At 31.5% G+C, this 20,213-nt stretch overlaps 1 protein-coding gene and 3 long non-coding RNA genes across 4 annotated transcripts in view; 1 reads left to right on the forward strand and 3 right to left on the reverse strand.

Moving 5' to 3' along the window:
• Positions 1–20,213, reverse strand: part of LOC148273145 (uncharacterized) — a 301,031-nt gene that overhangs the window by 61,556 nt on the left and 219,262 nt on the right. The window lies entirely within an intron of this gene.
• On the reverse strand, positions 5,612–7,798 carry LOC148273154 (uncharacterized). The gene is made up of 3 exons (XR_015824665.1): positions 7,770–7,798; positions 5,974–6,376; positions 5,612–5,859 (listed from the first exon to the last, which is right to left on the reverse strand). It is a non-coding gene; the product is annotated as an uncharacterized LOC148273154 (long non-coding RNA).
• Positions 8,074–9,734, forward strand: LOC148273155 (uncharacterized). The gene is made up of 3 exons (XR_015824667.1): positions 8,074–8,160; positions 8,290–8,942; positions 9,490–9,734. It is a non-coding gene; the product is annotated as an uncharacterized LOC148273155 (long non-coding RNA).
• Positions 17,344–17,843, reverse strand: LOC148273156 (uncharacterized). The gene is made up of 2 exons (XR_015824660.1): positions 17,754–17,843; positions 17,344–17,625 (listed from the first exon to the last, which is right to left on the reverse strand). It is a non-coding gene; the product is annotated as an uncharacterized LOC148273156 (long non-coding RNA).

Here is a 20,213-nt window from a genome sequence, read left to right on the forward strand (position 1 = left end):
ACGTTACATCCAGATAAATTTTATTTAACTGATATTTCAACAATGATCCTTGTTATTTCTTTTTATACATAAAAGTTTTATTATACTACATACGAGTATTTAAATTTGTTAAATATATCAATTCCATTCCCCAACAATGTATCTATGGCATATTTCGAAATGAAATTTATCGTTTTTATGACCAATGTCAATTTGTGGGGGTGTAATGTTTATGAATTGTGTATCTTCAATTATTTACATTAAATACTATCTTTAAAAAGTTTCAAGACGCCCAGAAAATATGATTTATTTACAGTTTTACAGGAATCCCGAGTGTTGTGACACCACACTAATAAAACCTTACATCAATAAATAAATGCCATTTTAAATTTTGATCGACTTTGATTTCGATGGTTAGGCAGGATATAATTGAGATTTCTTCTCTTCCCCACTTCCACTCTCCGCATTTATGGAATTAACTATTAACAAGTATATTTACGCTATTTATCTTTTTGTGTTAATATTTACTGGTGGTTTAGCTTAGGCTGGCGCGTTCAGAAAACTCACACTAACGCATTTAAAATCTACAGGATGTTGATTTTAAACAACGTTGTAATTAATTTTAACCAAATGTGCTACTTTTTTTTTGATTCGGTGTTGGATTAGAGGGTTGTGTATATAAAAAAAATACAATCGGTTAAGAACATGTTTTATTAATTTACTAAAATACTTTGTTTCATTGTTTTTAATTTTTGAAATCATTTTTGAAAATGTCGCATTTAACTAATTATAGTCCTTCCAAGAACAAGGGGCAATTTAAATTTGTTTTTTTTTTTTATTATAGTCAATTACTCAAGAAATAGAATGCTAATTTGTGAAGATATGTTTTGAGTATATAAATAACAAGATTTATTATTTATCAATAAGTGTGTAAACATATTTTTTCTGATATAATTTGTACTGTGCATTTTAATAATACTCTTTTAATTATTAATATGGTGAACACAAAATATTGAATAAAAAACATGCTTTTTAAAAAATAAATACTTGTAAATATATGTCATTTTCTTAAGTAATTGTTTTTTTTCCGCTCTAATCCAAAAGAGATTTTCAAAAACATTTAATATAACAATATATAACACCAAGATTGTTAAAATCAGTATTCTGTACATTAAAAATGTTTTCGTGTAAGTTTTGTGAAAGCGCCATCACTACATAATCGATTTAAATTGTGCACAAAATAACACTGGGAAACATACAAGACGACGACATAATATTAGTGAAAAATGCTGACATACACAAATATAACACCAGACAACAACAACACTATCATATTGAAAAAGCAAAGACAAACACAGGACAGTCAAAAATACTACATAATGGACTTAAACACTGCAACGACCTACCTTACTACTTGAAAACTTTTAAGAGAGACAAATTTAAAATCAATCTGAAAAAGCACATGATGACTGAACTAACTAGACTAGACGAGACATAAAATAAGTAGACAATATTAAATTTCTAATGTAACCCTAACGGGTTTTTTAAAATTGTAAATAAATAAAAAAATAAAAAATTCCTGGTTCGATTAAATGAAAATACCTACATATTTATAAAGCAGTGTTTTTAATCCATAACTTAATACTCGTACATATTATTATACTTTTACTATTAAGAATCGCAACGAAATTCAGACGAACGCAAAAGCATCCTGTGTATATTTAATTACCATTTTATTAGCAACTAATAAAGCAATAGTTGTCTGTGTCACGGTCATAAGCGCGTCTGAGCGCGAGAGAGACGGATATTATTTTCATAATGCGTATGCCGTGCGATGTCATACCGTGGGCTTATTCACTGATGTTACACAATGCGTATGTGTAAGTATAGAGCACGCGCCAGCCTATAAAAATCCACCAGTACTGTAAATGTTTTTTTAAGGTTTATTGTCATTTTTGTTGGTTCGAAAAAATCGTTTCCTACATATAGCAAAAAACTCTTCAAGTGCTTCAAACAATTGTTAAAAATAAATTTAAGTACTTTTCTCATGACGTGATTTTAAAGGCATGTGTGCAAAATGCACTTGCAACTGAGTCAACAGTAAAATAAAGCAAACAGCTAGGTCAAATAATAAAGTTTGAAAAAAGTTTACATATTTTGAAAAAAATATATACGTACTCGTATGATGCTACGTTCATTGGCAAAATTCGAATTTGTCATTCAAACTGTTAAATTGTATTTTTTAAAAAAGACTTTCAAATTTCATTGAATTATAATGACTTACTGAGACATGATTTTTAGCTAAAACCGAAACCTAAACATATTTATATTACAGTATTTGAGTTTGTTTGTAGACAAAAGACTGGATTTTCAGCTCTTCAACTTCACTAAAATCAACAAATGGAACAATTGAAGAAATATGAATGTTCAAACATAGGCAAAATAGTAAATGTTACACAGTGTGTAGAGTGGCCACTTAAACCAGCTAATGACAGGTCATAAGCCCTGTAAATGCCTTGACTTCCATATTCCCTTATTTAAGGTATTCTCCATCCCTGTTTGCTTTACCTAAAACATTTAAGTTTGTAAGTGAAAATTCTTGATGAAAGTTCATTGTAATTTATTATATAAATAAAACACGAGTGATACTTTAATCCACAAATTTGGAATATCCAGTGACCGGTTTCATCGCTTTCGCGACATTTTCGAGACTGGTATCTTTATTAAAGAGTTAAATGTATTTATACAGAACAGAGGTAAGGATAGATAATTCAAAGTTATATGTAAGTAAATTAAATAAAGTTATTTTTATCTTAAGGATCATTATCAATAAATTTTCTTTGGGTTAACTAATGAATTGATATAATGCTATTTTAATGAGTTTAAGTATTTTATTTTATTTTTGGAGTCCCATCCTTCGTGAGTGCGGTTTTGTAAATAATGATTTCTGAAAAACAAAGGGTAAAAAGTGATTAGTAAAATTATATTACAATGGGTAAAGTAATGGAGAATGCACATGTGTTATCTTTTCATTAAGTAATTCTACGTCGGGTTTATTTTTTAATCTATGCATTTCGAGAATTTCTAATTTGTCAAGTTTACGGCCTAAACCTGACGTAGAATTACTCAATGAAAAGATAACACATGTGCATTCTCCATTACTTTACCCACTGTAATATAATTTTAATAGTGACTTTTTACCCTTTGTTTTTCAGAAATCATTATTTACAAAACCACACTCACGAAGGATGGGACACCAAAAATAAAATAAACTACTTAAACTCATTAAAATAGCATTATTTCAATTCATTTGTTGACCCAAAGAAAATTTGTTGATAATGATCCTTAAGATAAAAATAACTTTATACAATTTACTTACATATAAATTTGAATTATCTATCCTTACCTCTGTTCTGTATAAATACATTTAACTCTTTAATAAAGATACCAGTCGCGAAGATGTCGCGAAAGCGATGAAACCGGTCACTGGATATTCCAAATTTGTGGATTAAAGTATCACTCGTGTTTTATTTATATAATAAACTCCATCCCTGTTGTAATTTGTTAATATTTATACTAGTCGAAAGTCTCTTTAAATATACCAAAATATGCGTTTTTATCGTTAAACCTTACGATTGCACTAAAATAAGTCTTATATATATAATAAATAAAATACACAATGAAATATAAAGTAAATTAGTTTATTTTCAGCTTTTTGGTTCGTAATTATGTAATATATGAAACTTATATGTACGAGTAAAAGTCTTTTAATGTACGCAATAGGGTTTTTGACTTCTTACTATCAAAAATCACCAAACAAAAACAAAATTACCAACCGAAGTCAACAAATCACAAAAACTGCCAAAACCGAAACTTCAGTCGGTCACTATTGAATTTCTTGAATCGATGTAGTAAAAATAATCTCAGAATACACATTTCGTATAAAACGAACAGTGTCAAATAAATTTATTCACTTCACTTATCCTTCACTCATCTACCGGTTTGGAGAGATGAACCCCATTCAAGTCAAATAATAACAGCTTTTATTAATTTTTAATTTTTTTAACAAATGACGCAGTATGGTAAATTAATAATCACACGAAGATTCATCCAAGATTTTGCCTGACAAACTCACACGGCATTAACTTACAACATCAATATCTATACCCTTAAAACTCTCTTCTGTTTCATAGTTCACCAGCACCTAGAGTATTCCTCTGTTATCTGGTCTCCATATTATGTTCACATCAAAGATATTGAATAAGTTCAACATAATTTTTTAAGAAAGATAGGCTGAAGGTTGGACATATCCAGAGACCAATATACGTATAATGAGTTAGAAACTAGCTTAAATATATTATTATCTTCTCTTCAAGACCGTCGAAATAAATCCGAACTTCTAGTCCTATTTAAAATTCTCAACTCGCTCGTTGATACGCCTGTACTACTGAGCTCAACAAAATTAAATATTTCAATTAGAAACCTCAGACAAAACTTACTCTTTCATACCGATAACCATAGACATAACTATGGTGAAAAATTGTTATCATGTCGTTTATTAGCACGTCAAAAGTTATATGTGATTGAGCTACAGGTTTTAATAATTCATTTAGTTTTGTTGATTAGAGTATTTATACCTCATCGAAGCATTAACTTTTTTGTTATTAATCATCGTTGAATTTTTCATCAAAATTCCTCCAGCAGCTTCCGTGGTGTAGTGGTTAAGACGCTTGACTTATGCACGGTAGGTTCGGGTTCAATTCCCGATGAAAATACGAAAAGTAAATGTTATTTTCCTCAAGCCTGGGTGGTCTGTGCTGTAATTTACAACATTAATTGGGCTTCCTGGCCTGTTGCGGTGCAACAAAAAACGAAGAATGAATTGAGTAAGAATTTTTATGTGTGATATATACGAGGGCGGATTGAAAATAAAGCCACCCAAGTAGGAAAAAAAATTTTTTTTTTTCAAAAACCATTTTATTCTCAACGTAGTCTCCTTTTACTTCGACACACTTAGTAAGACGATATTCCAACTTTTTTATACCATCTGAATAATACAATTTCGGGAACCTCTCAAAATACGCGTTAGTTTCGGTAATCACTTCTTCGTTTGAGCTGAATGTTTTTCCTGAGAACCATTTTGGAACCAAGTTTGGACACAGAAAAAAGTTACTAGGAGCTATATCTGGACTATAAGGTGGATGATCAACCAATTCGAAGTGTATTTCACGTAATTTTAGCATCTTATCGAATGCTGTGTGAACCGGTGCGTTGTCTTGAAGAAAGAGCACTTTTTTTTCCTTTAAATGTAGTCGTTTTTCCTTGATTGCATCATTAAATTGATCCAATAATGCACAGTAATACATTTCTGTGATTGTGAATCCTTTTTCAAGATAATCGATGAGCAATATTCCGGTGCATCCCAAAATACAGTGGCCATAACCTTTCCAGCCAATTTCACTGCCTTTGCCTTCTTCGGAGCACTTACACTAGCTTCCACCCATTGTTTCGATTGATTTTTGGTTTCAGGTGTATAGCGGTGCACCCACGTTTCATCAACAGTTGTTAATCGACGCCAAAAATCAACAGGATTACCCGCCCTCGTATGTTTCGATAAAATAAAACAGCTATCTACGGAAATAAAAAATTTATTTAAAAAGCCTTTTTATCCAGTCCAGATTTATATTTTTTTTAATAAAACTAAATTTATTTTAGTCAGTAAAATAAAAATTCATCCCATAAAAAAATATTGTTGTTTATTGCCTGCATTGTGAGTTAAATAATGCTTTGCTGGAGAAGAAATTAATATTTGTTGTAGTATTTGGGGTAATTGCTGTACTTTGGTTGGTACCCTGGAGCAGCAGCTGCTGAGGTGGTAGACTGTAAGAAATACATTGAATATAAATTAATGATTGTTTTAAGGGACTTGCATATTATAGCGTGTCCAGTTAAACATGGATACATGTTAAGGAGAAGATTGTATGAAGTCCTTACCATGAGTGATGCGACGACCACGAAGAGGGCGAGGAAGAGATTCTGGATCTGCATGTTGATAATTTGCTGTTCACGGAGATGAATAGTAATGTTACTTTCTAAGTTGGGGTCTCTTATATATCAAAATCATACTGCAGTTTTGTAAAAAAACCTACACAAATATTGTTATTTTACGATAAAATGCATTAAAATAAAACGTATGGGACCATAAATCACGATCGTGAAAAAATCATGTTTTTCCTCTATTTAATTTTGTACTGAATTGTCGCAAATTCGACCGAACAATAGAAAATGTTTTGTATATTTTAAGAACATTTTAATAAAACTTTCCTAAACCATTTTTTTTGTTATGTCGTGGGGTGATAAAGTTTAATGGACACATTGCACCACCCCGTCAAGGGTGCTATAAGTAACAAAAATAGTTTTCCGAGTTAAGTAAGACAATAATTAGAATTTGGAATGTGGTGTACTGCGTAAAACTGTTAAACTATCATAACTAAAAAAAATCATTGAAATCACAGACGAGTGCATAAAGGCACTCTAATATGATATTATTATGTATCTTTTGTCTTAACATGTTTTTGTAGTGATATGGAATTTTTTGTTTACACGAATAAAAAAATATATTATGTTATTAAAAAAGTACCAATTTTAAAAAAAAATCATTAAATAAATAAATATCGTACCTGCCACACTAGAGTGCTACAAGGCTAAATATGTAAAACTGAGCAAAGCGAATTTGAAGATTTTGACATTCCCAACTTTTGACAACACATTATTATAAAACAATGTACCTCACATAGAATTAAGAATAGCTAGAAACCGCATACGCACATCAATCAGAAGGCGACTAAACTACTCATAAATGAGTAGGTTTACGTTTTGACCCATTAGTTTCTTTGCAGACGGCGCTTAGTACGCAACTCCTGATTTAAATTCAATTATCCCGTGTTGTGTCCTTTTAAAATGTATAAATACTGCTAAGATCTTAAAGAAACAGGATGGTATCACATTTCATGTATAATTAGCAAACGAATGTTTAAGTAGCAAATGCATTACATAACTTACATTACAAAATGGAAATTTTGTTAGTGTTGCCAGGGTAGTTGACTTTTTTATCCTACTTTGCTCATCTGATGAAAGAACTAATGAAATTGGTTCTTTCGACGCCGTGGGGACATTTGAACGGCAATATCTTTAAAACATCAAATATAATTAAACACGACAAAACATCCGTTTTATGTAAAATAAAATTTGTTTTCTATTTTAAGATTGAAGTTCATTCATTTAATGACTCTTATTAAATGACCCTTCACTTATCTACTCTGTTGTGTCATCAATGTTTTCGCGTGCACAAAAAAATTTTAGAGAAATTAACAAATTGCTTTTTTTTACCTTACATTTGTGTTATTATTATTTTTTTCCCCATCAAGTAACATTAAGTGGCAACATCACGAATGCGCGCGGTGAAAGTAGGGCATAGTGGGGAGATTATTGGACACAGTCCGATGTATTCCAATATGATTCCATGCTCTTTCTGGACTATTCTTAATTCTATGGTCCGTCATATAAAAATACTATTAAATGTATTCAATAACAACAATGATATAATTTGACATTTAATATATACGAGTATGCTAGGAGAAAAGATTCATAATAACATTATGTAAGAATGCCATTATGCACTGGTCTGCGGTTTTAATGAATTTTTTAGTCATGGCAATTTGGCACGGCGTGCTTCATTCCAAATTCTATTAATTGTCTTAATTAAGTAAAAAAAAAGTTTTATTTGGTACCTTTGACGGGGAGGTGCGATTTGTTCATGAAACTTTAACACCAAACAAAATAACTAAAAAAATGCTTCGGGAAAGTTTATTTAAAAATGTTAAAGACATTTTATGTTCCTCGGTCAAAATTGCAACGATTTAGTACAAAATTAAACAAAAGAAAAACATTATTTCTTTGTGATCGTGATTTATAGTCTAATAAAATTTATTTAAATGCATTTTACAGTTTGTTAACAAATATTTGTATAGGTTTTTTTGCAAAACTGCATTGCGATTTTAAGATATAAAAGAACCTTACTTAGAATGCAACATTACTATTCATCTCCGTGAACAGCAACCAATCAACATGCAGATCCAGAATCTCTTCCTCGCCCTCTTCGTGGTCGTCGCATCACTCATGGTAAGGTCTTCGTGCAATATTCACCCTAACATGTCTCCTTCCCTTGCAGTAGTCTCCACCATTTAACATGACACTGCATAATATACAAGTACCTGTAACAACAATTAATATTGAATGTGTCTCTTCCAGGCTACCACCTCAGCATCTGCTGCTCCAGGGTACCAACCAAAGTACAGCAACTACCCCAAATACTACAACAAATATTAATTTCTTCTTAAGCAAAGCATTATTTAACTAACAATGCAGACAATAACCAAAAAGAATAAAAAAAAAATTTGATACGAATTTTCGTTTTACTGACTAAAATAAATTTACTTACTTCCAAAAAAAATATTTTCTGGACTGGATAAAAATGCATCTTAAATAAATTTTTAGTTTCCGCAGAATGCTTTTTTTCTGACATAAACATATTGTATCACAATGACAAAAAGTCTAACCAAATTTATTATTTGTTTTTTTGCACCACAACAGGCCAGAAGGCCAAATTATAGTGGTGAATTACAGCACAGAATACCCAGGCTTGAAGAAAATCACATTTAATTTTTGTATTACGATTTAGAATATACATGTATGTTTCTTACTACAAGGAGTATTGATCATTTAAAACTTGTTTATCTTTTTCTGTTACAAATATTTTTTTTAAATTGGTTATTTAAGGCCTTACTTTAAAACCTGGAACTCCATATTCATGAAATATACTATCGAAAATACCCTTTTCCTGTATCACATAAAATTATTCGAATATCAAAAGTAATACACAAGTTTATCTGACATCTTTTTTGGTTGACAGACATTGGAAGTAAGGAATCGGAGATTTATTGAAGATAGTAATCTAAATATTATGCTATCCCATTGAATCATATATAAATTTATTGTATTTTCGCATGTGCATATATATTGTGTATGAATGTGTGTATATATATGTATGTATATGTGTGTATATATGTATGTATGTGTATATGTATGTACGAAGTATGTATGCTTTATATTTATGTATTTAATTGTATTTTTACATTTAATGTAAACTAATTTTTTTTTCTTCTCTTTTCTTCTCTTTTGTTTTTTTTTTTTATTTCTTCAATATTGTTTTTTATTTATAGGAAAAATATTCGTAAACCATATTTGCCGCAACAAATCGGTTTCTTAGAACAGGCATTTGCCCATATAGGAACCGATTGCAACATTAGGCGTATTAATATTTCTGGCTTGCCGACCCTTCATATACTGAGCCTACTCCTAGTACTAGCAGAATTTGCCAGAGTGTTTTTTGTGCCATTTGTAACATTGTATGTATAAACTAATAAATAAATAAATAAATAAATAAAAAAGTAAAATAATAATAATCAGAAATTTTAGACGGGAAACATACGTTGAGTAATAACAAACAAAATTCAAAAGAAGCGGATATATTCCTTGGTACCTACACTCTACACTACGCACACAGATGCGTTTCTACTATCATCTCCCTTGGAACAGCCAAATGTGAACCAAGTGTTTCTACAGTTATTTACTAGGAAAGAGACAATAGATCCTGTTTACTATACACCAAAATAAAACAGGGACGAGTTTGAGAATATCGTCTATTGCCTTGTTAACCTTAATAATAAGTAAAGGAATAGTATCTTTGTTTAGTTTTTTTATATTTTACTTTTTGTGCTGTTACATGTTCACTTAATTGCCATACTTACTACTTCTTTGCTCAATGTATTATTATTGCGTTTCATAAATTTATTTTAATTATTAACTTTTTAAAATCATTCTTATGTTACTGAAATTCCATTTGTCGATGCGTTTTGAAGCTGCAAGACTTTTTGTGATGTTAGCTATCATAATTTTTTTATCATATTATGTAAATGTTATCAACTATCAAATAGTAAAATTTAGTAAATGGGGTCTAGAATTTCAACCGTCCGTGCGCTCAGTAGCTGCAAGACTTTTTGCTATCTAAATTCTAATTTTATGAATTTGCTTTTCATTTCGTTTTTAAAATTTCTCTTAAACTCTAAACTTCATTGTCAAATAAAAAAAATGTAAATTTAAATGTAAACAGGGGCTAGATTTCTTATTGTTGATTATTTTGCTTTATTTAAAAAAAAAAAAAAAATATTTTTATTTTATTTTATTTTATTTTATTTTATTTTATTTTATTTTATTTTATTTTATTTTATTTTATTTTATTTTATTTTATTTTATTTTATTTTATTTTATTTTATTTTATTTTATTTTATTTTATTTTATTTTATTTTATTTTATTTTATTTTATTTTATTTTATTTTATTTTATTTTATTTTATTTTATTTTATTTTATTTTATTTTATTTTATTTTATTTTATTTTATTTTACTTTATTTTCTTTTATTTTCATCATCATCATCATCAGCCGTCTCTTGTCCAATGTTGAACATAGGCCTCCCCCTTTAGTCTCCATATTTTCCTATCCTGAGCCAACCGCATCCAACCACTTCCTGCAACTCGTCTTATGTCATCAGACCACCTTGTCTGAGGCCTGCCGACACTTCTTCTACCCGTTCTGGGTCGCCATTCCAGGACTTTTTTGGTCCACTAGAGTCTGTGATTCTGGCTATATGACCAGCCCAGCTCCATTTCTGGTTGGCAGCCCTATGGACCACATCGGTGATCTTTGTTCTCGCTCTAATCCATGTATTGGTTTTTCTGTCTCTCAACGAAATACCCAGCATTCTCTTTTCCATGGCTCTCTGTGTCACTGATAATTTGTGTAAATTTTTTTTCGTGAACACAAATTATTTTATTGTATTTTATTTTATTTTATTTATTTATTTTGTTTTATTAAAAGAAATCGTGACCTAAATATAGCAAAAACTCTCTAAATGCTTCATACAAATGTTGAAAATAAATTTCAGTATATGTACTTTTCTCATGACATGATTTTAAAGGCATGTGTGCGAAATGCAATTGCAACTGAGTCAACAATAATATTAAGTAAACAGTTAGGTCAAATGACAAAGTTAGAAATAAGTTTACATATTATGATGATAAAAAATATATACGTATGATGCTTCATACATAGAAGTTTTTAGTTTGTCATTCTTCTTCTTTTATCGTTCCTCTCTCCGATGGAGGTTGGAAATCATCGTAGTAATTCTCACTTTGTTGGCAGCTCCCCTGGACAAGGATTTAGTACTGAAATGGAACCAGTCACGCAAGTTCTTTAGCCAAGAAATGCGCCTTCTACCTGCATTGCGCCTTTTTTCAATCTTTCCCTGTGGAATGACTTGTAAAATATTATATTTTTTGCTTCTCATCACATGCTCAAAGTAATCAAGATTTCTTTTATTTATTTAACTTTTTGTACATAATTTTATTTGTACATTGGCGGGTTTATTGCCAAATGGCAATTTCTTCCAACCAATTAATAAAATAAAAGTTTTATTTTTATAATTCAAGTTACAGAACATATTCAATAGACAAAAAAAGATTAAAAAGCTAAAGATTTATAAAAATAGAAATAAACGTATTTGTTTATAAATTACCTTAAATCAAAACTATTACTCAATGGGAAAAAGGAAAAAAGAGGAAAGAGGAAAGGAGGAGAGATTAAGAAAGCGAAAAGAGATGTTTTTTCAGACGTGATTTAAATAGAGATAATGTAGTAACATCTTTATTTATATATAAACTATCTGGGAAAATTGTCAATCGTTCAATGAAAGCAAGAGATTTGGGTGTACTGATGGATGATAAGCTTTTATTTAGAGATCACATAAATACAATAGTAGATAAGGCGTACAGACTTCTAGGGTTTATCTTACGAATCTCCAAGCCATTCTCATCACCAAATACATTAAAACTTCTTTACTATACTTATGTGCGAAGTCAACTCGAATTCGCTTCATTAGTATGGTCCCCTCAATATAATGTATATATTAATCAAATTGAAAACATTCAAAAGAAATTTATAAGGAGCCTGTAATATCGTTTTGGTAACATTGAAAATGATTACGGCGCATCTTTGATCAATTTTAATATAGAATCACTACAAAAAAGGCGCCTTAGATATGATTTAATTTTTCTTTTCAAAATTCTCAATAACATAGTTGATTCGCCGTATCTTTTACAGAATATTGGTTTCCGTTGTCCTCTTCGCTATACTAGATTAAATTCTCTTTTTTATGTACCAACTTGTAAAAACAATTATACCTCGAATTCATTCATTAGACGTACCTGTAGAAATTATAACGGACTCAGTATTGATGTAGACATTTTTAACTGCACGTTGCATTTGTACAGAAAATTTCTTCATGGGGTCGATTATTTGGGATAGTTGCTGAATGTACATCTTGAGTGGTTTATGCTATGTATATGTGCCGCATGTAATGTATATGTTTGTGTATGTTTTATATGTGCGTTCATGTGTGTGCGTGGATAGCTCGGAGTGTACATTCGGTATTTTTATTTATTTTAATTTATTACCTCCATGGAAAACGCAAATGTCAACAATTATCCTTTTTTCACTTAAAATTCTTATTTATTTTGTATTTTTTGTCACATTTAATGTTTATATCTTTTTAATTTATGAAAACTTAATTGGTCTTTTTATGTTAAAAAATTGTTGTTTTTAATACTGATTTTGTATGACTGTATGTTTTCTAAATAAAATAAAATAAAAAATAAAATCTTTGATGGTGGGTGGGAGATGATTCCACAGTCGAGCCGCATGGACACTATATGAGTTAGAGAAAAAAGAGGAATTGTAGATGGGTATTAGGAGAGTGCCTTGAGAATTAGAACGAAGAGGTAAACCATGAACTGATAAGCGTTGAAATTTTTCACGCAGGTATAAAGGAGTGTTAGGACTAAGAAGTACATTGAACAGAAGTGAGAGGGAGTGATAGTCTCTCCGCTGTCTAATTTTGAGCCATTTCAATTGCCTACGATAATCAGAAATGTGTTCATATTTCCTAAGACTAAAAATGTACCTTATGCATGTATTCTGAAGTCGTTCAAGTTTATCGAGTTGCTCACAGCTTAAATCAGTCATGGAAACATCAGCGTTATCTAGAATGGGTAGTAGTAATGCTTGTACAAGCTTTATTGTCTTCAGTACCTTTTTATCTTTTTCACGTCATCACAACGTCATCGTTTCGGACTCAGGTCTCTTTCGGTCTTTTTCGTTTAAATTTTTAAATCGTATTTTTACGATTTCATAAAAATAAGTGTTAAATAAAATTCTCTGTGAAATATAAGGTGTAAATATAATGAGTAAATTAGTTTATTTTTAGTTTTTGGGTTTGTTGTTATGTTAGACATGTAACTTTTACGTAACAGTCCTTCAATGTACGCCATAGGAACTAAAACTTGTTAACTATAAAGGAATTACAAAAATATTAGTACGAACTCTCTGCCACTGAGGTGACATTTTTGTTTTTATTCTGCTGAGTAGTGACAGACGTGCATTATACATTTGGTTATTTTAGAAGTTATACGTACTTTTTAATTAGTTCAGTTTTTTAAATTCTTATTTCATGTCAGCTTAAATAGTAATTGATCTAAATGGTCAAATCAAACTAATAAATGAAAAAAAACATATATTTATTAATATTAACGAAAGAATGAAAATTTTAGTACAACCATTTAAAAATATATATATGCATTATGCGACAAAAAAAAAACTTGATTAGATGCCTTTTTCATACTTATTTAAATACACATAAATTTAATTTGAAAAATTCTTTCCCTAGTTTTTTCCTTAATCGGTCTCATACAATATATCATTCGTGTTATTTTTGCAAATTTGCGCTGCGGAATGTAGACAAATAGGTTTTGTGCAAAAACAACAAGCAGATATGGTTTAAACTGCGAGTTTCTTAGACGTACGTAACATAATTTATTTACTGCTGATGCGTCAGGGTCACTTGGTGTCACCAGGATAACAATGGAGGAAGTGGTACAACGTAGCATAACACACGACGCAGTCCTGCAAAATTCTCCCGGGAGTTTTTCATTATAAACTCGCTGTTTCAATGCAAGGAACATTAGTTTTCTAACTAGGCACATGAGAAAATTTTCTCTCTTCAATTCGGTGCCTTGAGATTTGTAGGGTTTTGTTGGTTGAGGGTTGAAGCTCCTCGCAGTTGGAGATTGACGAAAAACATGACTCCGATGTTCCAAGGTATGTTTATTCCATGGCGAATAAATGTACGGAACTTTTTACGGAACACAAGAGTAATGGCTATAAGAGTTACCGATGAGCGCTTAGACTAGTGATTGCGTTGAGCTGATTCGTTTGGCCTGACTGATGTTACCACGCCCTATGGTCTCTTTATGGGCTGCGTTCTTTTGTTTTTCATGTCTCCATGGTAGAGAAAAAAAAATCACTCAAGGACGTTGCTCTTATGTAAACGGATGTTTTATGATCAATACTATTAATCTTACAGAATATGTCGGATTGTATTGAATATAAAATTATGACTTGCTTCATCGGTCGTTGCATGTGTGTTACACGTGTGTATGCCATCAATCAATGGACAATGACTCCCACACATTCAGCATAAATTACGTATGCGTCAATGCCAGCCATACCGAGCAATTGATAAAATATTTCTTGTGACTATCGTGGATCTATAGATTGCATATTTTTGATTGATTCCATTTACACCACCTTTATTTTGATCGTAATCTGCAATCATCGTTGGTTTTCTAATATTTTCGTCAGTGGTGACGCTGTGATGACAAGTTTATGTAAGGTTCACTTTTTTTTTTTAAAGCACAAAAGACATCAACGTAACATCTTTTGTTAAACCGTAGAGAGAACATTCGTGGTAGGTTGTGTTGGGTAACAAAACCATATTTGCCACAGTAATTATCCCAAGTTGAAATTGAAGCTCTCTGTTCGTTAATCTCTTTATTCAAACTTCTGTCTTCCTCTTCGTAATTGAAATCATTAAATGCATGTCCTTTTTTTTCCTCTAACCTCAGCTGACTTTGGTGTTCATTAGAATCAGTTAATGTTACACTGGCCTTCCCTTTCCTTGAAGATCGAATTTGTGCGCAATCGTTCGACATCTAAGAGCGGTTATAAAATACTGATATGAAAACTGTAAGTCATTTTGCTGATTAAACATAATGCTGAAGCGACGACCGATTAATATAATAATTAATATACTGACGTGACGTCAAAAAGACGTTATGGTATTATTACAATTTTACTAACGATACGACTACTTGATTTATTAATGATAACTGACACCTTATGGCTCTAATTTGACAAGTGCGTTCACTGCAGTTGTCGTCGATGATGAGTAGCAGACACTGATATATATATAATTTGGGTTTGATTTTGTAAAGAATAAAGTAATAAGAGACCGGACGTAGCAAACTCCGGTGACAACTCTCATCAAGCTGAGGCGATACGGTTGGCTTGGCCATGTGTTGCATATGCATCCTGAGAGCCTTTCAGGCATCAGGCATTTCAGGTTCTTGACGTCCTGGACGTCCACTGCTGACTGTTTGTCGGCAGTTCATGTCAGAACTACGGGACGCGATCCTGATTTGGAAAGATGCACGTGAGCTGGCAGCCGACAGAGATGCTTGGAGGATCTTCGTGGACATCATATGCTCCAACTAGGGAGCGGAAGTGGAATGATGATGATATCCTATTTATTTAATATAAAACCGTCGGAGACAGATTTTTGCGTCAAATCGTGATCCCTTATTTTCCATTTTGTTTCTTTAAAAAAATTCTCCAGGTTAACCTTTTGGGGATTATCATTATTATTTTAGTTTCCGTGGGGTTCCGTATTCTGGCTGAAATTTCAAAATAAATGGGATTATGGTCACTAAAATTGTTGTTATTTAATTCCAATCTCCATGTGCTGTCTGTGTCTTACAGGCTTAAAGAGAAGAATGTCATGTCAATAACGCTTTTTATGTGGTGTTGACCCCGATAAGTGTCGAAGGAACCAGATTACTTTAATTCAAAATGTGCCGATCGAATTCTGATTAGAAATCCACAACTTTTTCGCCACTTTGCTCCATTCTTGCGCTTTCCCACCACACATTTTTGGCGTTAAGATCACCTATGAGAATAAAAACATTTCTCAGGAGTCTAAGTATATTCAGAGCCGGGCCATCATCCAAGTTTGGTTCCACGCACATGGATTATGTTACATTGGGACTAGAGTCAGTGGTTATTTTTATCAGTGTTGTATTAGACTCACTGTAGTTGCTCAACAGAATGCGATTAAAATGGGGTTTGCAGTCCGTCTATTTGTTTCTTATAAAACTACATTCATCGATATTATTCCTAGCCGATTGCATATCATTCTTGTCGTTCCATTGACCCATACTTATGGTAACTGCATTACAAAATTAAACATAAGAACTCTTCAAAGTGACCTTTCACCATCCAATGCACCAATATTAAAGCACATCCTTATCGCATTAAAGGGTAGTTTTATTCAAATACTTCAACTTTTGAACAAAATTGAGTGATATTCGTTTTTAGGTGACACAATCCGCTTATCGTTAACATTTGGTCACTTTGTCAGCGGAAACTATCAGGTTAAAGTAATATATTCAGTTTTTTTGGTTAGAGTATGGATCCCTTATCGGTGGATGTTTTTTGTTATTAATCATAGGCTAATTTTTCATCAAAAGTCCTCCGGCGGCCTCCATGGTGTAGTGGTAAAGACCCTTGACACATGCACGGAAGGTCCGGGTACAATTCCCGGTGAGAACACAAAAATTAAATCAACAATATTTTGAGTTCGTCCAAATTTTTGTAGACAAGTACTGAATTCAACTCCCTGGGTAACTGTTAAAATTATCATATTACAACTGAGATGAAGAACATTTTAGAGAAGGTAATATAGAAGTCGAGACAACTTCACAAACATCAACAGATGAAAGAATTGAAGTTCTATAAATGTTTAAATATGGGCAGAATGGTGATTATTACCCAGTGTGTAAAGTGGCCACATAAACCAGCCAATGACAGGAAATAAGCTTTGTAGATACTAGACTCATATATTATCATCTCTAAAATGTTATTCATCTCTGTGGTAATATGTTAATCAAAAGTTAAATGTTATTTTTCTCTAGCATAGGTGTTCTCTGCTGTAAATCACCACTATAATTGGGCCTACTGGCCTGTTGTGGTGCAAAAAAAAAAATTGAAATAATATATTATAATCAGAAAAAACAGCTATTTGCGGAAACTAAAAATTTATTCAAAATGCATTTTTATCCAGTCTACAAATATTTTTTTTTATGTGAGTAAATTTATTTTAGTCAGAAAAATAAAAATTCATCCCATAGAAAAAAAAAAGAATTACACTGTTTGGGTTTGAAAGGAAATAATTTTGGTTATTGTCTGCATTGTGAGTTAAGTAATGCTTGGTTTAAAAAGAAATTAATATTTGTTGTAGTATTTGGGGTAGTTGTTGTATTTTGGCTGGTACCCTGGAGCAGCAGATGCTGAGGTGGTAGCCTGGAAAAGACACATTCGATATTAATGGTTGTTACAGGTACTTGTATATTATTCAGTGTCATGTTAAATGGTGGAGACTACTGCAAGGGAAAGAGAATTGTTAGGTGAATATTGTATGAAGTGCTTACCATGAGTGATGCGACGACCACGAAGAGGGCGAGGAAGAGATTCTGGATCTGCATGTTGATTGGTTGCTGTTCAAGGAGATGAATAGTAATGTTGCATTTTAAGTTAAAGTCTCTTATATATTAAAATCACAACGCCGTTTTGTCATAAAACCAACACAAATATTTGTTAACAAACTACAAAATGCATCAAAATTGACTATAAATCACGATCATAAAGAAATAATGGTTTTCTTATATTTAATTTTGTAATTGATTGTTACAATTTCGACCGAAGAACATAAAATGTCTTGTGGTTTTTTAGACCATTTTAAATTAAATTTTCCCAAATATTTTTTCATTTTATTTGTAATGGCCACATCGCACCTCCCCGACACGGGTGCCATAAGTAAACAAAAAAAAGGTTTTTGAGCTGAGTGAGACATTGAAAATAATTTAAAATGTAGTAAACTGTGTCAAACAGCCATAACTAAAAATTCGTTAAAACCGCAGACGGGTGCATAAAGGCACTCTAACATGATATTATTGGGTATCTTTTATACTTACATATTTATTAAGAGTCAAAATAAATAATTGTTGTTTTTGAATATGTACAACAGTTTGAATTTGGTAATGTATCCAAAATAAAACGTTTTATGGATTATAATTCTACTTTTTTTTTAAAAATATACAAAGATTATATTGTGACGCGTTTCGTCTTGTGAGGACATTTTCAAACAAACTTCCCTTACAAATATTTTTTAATAATGGAAGGTTTTTCCTTAATATAACCAAAATATTTCTCTAAAATATACTCAGTATACCCAATTGATTTTTAACTACTCCACTTATTTTGGCTTGTATAGAAATCCACAAACATAAAACAGCAATTATTTTTAGTACATGGGGAAACTTTGTAAATATTTAAGTTAGTTTGTTTAAAAATGTCCTAATAAGACAAAACGCGTCACAATATACCCTTTGTATATTTTATAAAAAATTAAGAAGAAATGTAATCAAATAAGCTTGTTCTATTTTGGATACATTACCAAATTTAATATGGAATTCTACCAATTGTCTGCATACGCAATAAATATGTACAACAGTATTTTTGTATTGAGTTCATAGTATTAAACTGTTGTCAAAAATAAAGAATGTCACAACCTTCAAAGTCATTTTCCTCTGTTTGACTTATTTAGATTTGTGGCACTCTAGACGGAGAGCTGAGATATTCATTTATTTTATTTATATTCTTGAGTATACTTTATATAGAATACAATATGGAATCTTGAGTTCATGCCGTGTGAGCTTATGTTGGGCAAAATCTTAAATGAATCTTCATGTCATCATTCATTTACCATACGGTTATTATTTGACATCAATATGGTTCTTTTCCCCAAACCGGAAGATGAATGAAGTGAATTAGTTTTTTTGACACTGTTCGTAATAGACAAAATGTATATTCTAGCAATTCACAATTAAGTTCTGGTGCCAACTCTAATGATTGAAAGCGAAGTATGAACTTGGATAAATGATGATTAAAGTAGGTTAAATGCTGTCGAAATGCGATCCTTTGGGTAAATGTGGGGTAAAACAATGTATACTAGGTGCACATATGTCGAGATCCGTGAACTGTATAAGGCTGAGACATGCATTATAGGCATAATCAATAAAGGGGTGCTGCGTTGGTTTGGACATGTAGAGTGAATGCACAGCAAAAAAACGGCTAAAAGGATTAACAATGCGAATGTTGATGGATGCAAAAAACGAGGAAGACCGAGAAAGACGTGGCACGATCATCAATACTTGAACGTGGACATGTCAAGAGTAGGAATAATCGGCGTGCGTGCATTAGAAGAATTATGAATGTAGGGAAGCGAAGTCTGTATTCAAAGATAGAGTGATATGGCGTTCTATCCTTTCTGCCTACCTCTACGGGGGAGCGGCGTGATAGTTTGTTAGTTTGTTGTGTACTCTTAGACTGATTTTTACTACATCAATTCAAGCGATTCAATAGTGACCGACCGATGTTTCGGTTTCGGACAGTTTTGGAAAAAAATTGACGGAGAGTTCGGCTCAGCTGAAACATGCCAATGTAGGATTTTTCGTTTACATGAACAAAGTGACATAATGTAATAAAAAATGTTACAAATGCATACGAAAAAATTGTAGATAAAATAAATAAATAAAGAATATCGCACCACTCCGTCTAGAGTGCTACGAGGTTAAATATTTCAAACTGAATAAAAAGAACTTTAAAATTTGTACATTCGCAATTTTCGACAACAGCTTACTATAAAACAATAAACTCAATATTAAAGTACTGTTTTATAAATAATATTAAATAACAACAATTATTTTTTTTGACGCTCAATAAATATGTTAAGACAAAAGATAAACAATAATACCTTGTTTTAGTGCCATTATGCACTTGTCTGCGATTTTGATGAAATTCTTACTTATGTCTGTTTGACACAGTGTACT

This window comes from Micrasema longulum, unplaced genomic scaffold (genome assembly GCF_059751315.1).
Source record: "Micrasema longulum isolate JH-2025_06_02 unplaced genomic scaffold, ASM5975131v1 h1tg002062l, whole genome shotgun sequence".
Classification (NCBI taxonomy): Eukaryota; Metazoa; Arthropoda; class Insecta; order Trichoptera; family Brachycentridae; genus Micrasema; species Micrasema longulum.